Consider the following 2,103-nt stretch of genomic DNA (forward strand, 5'->3'; position numbering starts at 1 on the left):
CCTGCCAGGTGGGGGCTACAGTTGCTGGCAGCCCTTTGCCCTGCCTGTGGTGGTTTGGAGGCAGCGTGGGGTGGGGTGGGGTGGGCCGGAGAAAGGGAAGATAGGCTAGCCTGCCAGAGCAAACAGGCAGCCGTCAGGCCCTACCTTCTACAAACACCCTCACACCTGAGGGTCGGGTAGAATGGGAAAGGCTTAGGGTTAAGGTCCCTGGGCTGGCAAAGGGGCTTCAGCCCCAGGATGTGTCTCGGGGGAGGGGCATAGGGCTCCCAGCTGCTTGAATGCCTAAGGCTTCCTGTTCCTGGGACAGAGACTCTGGTGGGGAGCTATAGGGCTCTGTCCTCACCTAGCCCTGGCTAACAGTTTTTCCTGGCAACTTAGGAACACAGGTGGGGCTGTCGTTAGGGACTGGAGTGGTGAGAGAGGAAAGGAACAGGGTGGAAATGCCAGGGATATTGGACTTGAGATCTAAAATGTCAGGCTGGAAGGAGCCTCAGCCAAAAAACCAGCATTCCCCTACCTCCCAGGCACAGGCCGACCCAGCGGGGCCCTGGGAGTCAGTCTGGGTGACCCGCCAAGGAGGAGCGAAAGGCTGGGCCATTCGGTCCACCAGCCACCGAGTGTCACCGCTCAAGGAGGCACGGCCACGGGGCACAGAGGAGCCCTGCAGCCCCGTCCTGCAAGGAAGAGGTCAGAATCCGGTGCACATGGCTGGGTGGAGCCAGCAACAGGGCCAGGCTGGCAGGCGTGTGTGCGTGCGTGCGTGTGTGTGTGTGTGTGTGTGCCAGGGGTGTGTGTGGTGTGCATGTGTGTGTGAAGCATGTGGTGCGTGTGTGTGTGGTATATTTGTGCAGTGTGTGTGTGGTGTGCATGTGTGAGAGGCATGTGGTATGTATGTGTGTGATGTGTTTGTGCAGTGTGTGTGCCAGGTGTGTGTGTGGTGTGCATGTGTGAGAGGCATGTGGTATGTATGTGTGTGATGTGTTTGTGCAGTGTGTGTGCCAGGTGTGTGTGTGGTGTGCATGTGTGTGGGAGGCGTGTGTTGTGTGTTTGTGCAGTGTGTGTGTGGTGTGCATGTGTGTGAGGCATGTGGTATGTATGTGTGTGGTGTGTTTGTGCAGTGTGTGTGTGGTGTGCATGTGTGTGTGAGGCATGTGGTGTGTATGTGTGTTGTGTGTTTGTGCAGTGTGTGTGCCAGGTGTGTGTGTGGTGTGCATGTGTGTGTGAAGCATGTGGTGTGTGTGTGTGTGGTATATTTGTGCAGTGTGTGTGTGGTGTGTGAGGTGTGTGTGAGGTATGTGGTATGTGTGTGTGGTATATGTGTGTGTCATGTGCGTGTTTGTGAGGTGGGGGTGTGTGAGGTGTGTGTGGTATATGTGTGTGTTGTGTATTGTGTGTGGTGTATGTTGTGTGTGTGTGTTGCGTGTGTTGTGTGCGAGGTATGTGGTATGTGTGGTGTGTGTGTTGTATGTGTGTGTTGTGTGTGTTGCGTGTGTTGTGTGTGAGGTATGTGGTATGTGTGGTGTGTGTGTGGTATGTGTGTGTCATGTGTGTGTTTGTGAGGTGGGGGTGTGTGGTGTGTGAGGTGTGTGTGGTGTATGTTGTATGTGTGTGCTGTGTATTGCATGTGGTGTATGTTGCATGTGTGTGTTGTGTGTGTGTGTGTGTGTGTGCATGCATGCGTACGTGTGTGTTTAAAACTGCCAGGAGAAACTTTTTGCAATGCTCATCTTTCTTTTTATATCCAAACAATTCAAAGTCTAAAATCACTCACTTTTCTTCCCCTCCAAGTAAAGAAGCACAATTAAAGGAGAGATAAGGGAGCATATGTTTGGAAAACAAAAACTGAAAGGGTATATAACCCTGAGCTTTCAGGCCTCTCTAGGGAGCCCCACCCCACCCGCCCCCGCAGTCACATTTCCTGCTGGGGTCAGGGTGTGCTCTAGGGTGACAAGACTCGTTTGCATTCTCATGTACTGGGTCATTGTTAGAGGTCTGCTCGTAGGGGGGAACCTCTCGCCACTGGACATTCGGGAAAGAAGGGTGAAAGCACAAGATCGCCTCCGGAGGAGACAGGCCTGTTCACGGCCTCTGGGTTACTCCCAC

The sequence above is a fragment of the Myotis davidii genome, unplaced genomic scaffold (assembly GCF_000327345.1).
Source record: "Myotis davidii unplaced genomic scaffold, ASM32734v1 scaffold638, whole genome shotgun sequence".
NCBI lineage: Eukaryota > Metazoa > Chordata > Mammalia > Chiroptera > Vespertilionidae > Myotis > Myotis davidii.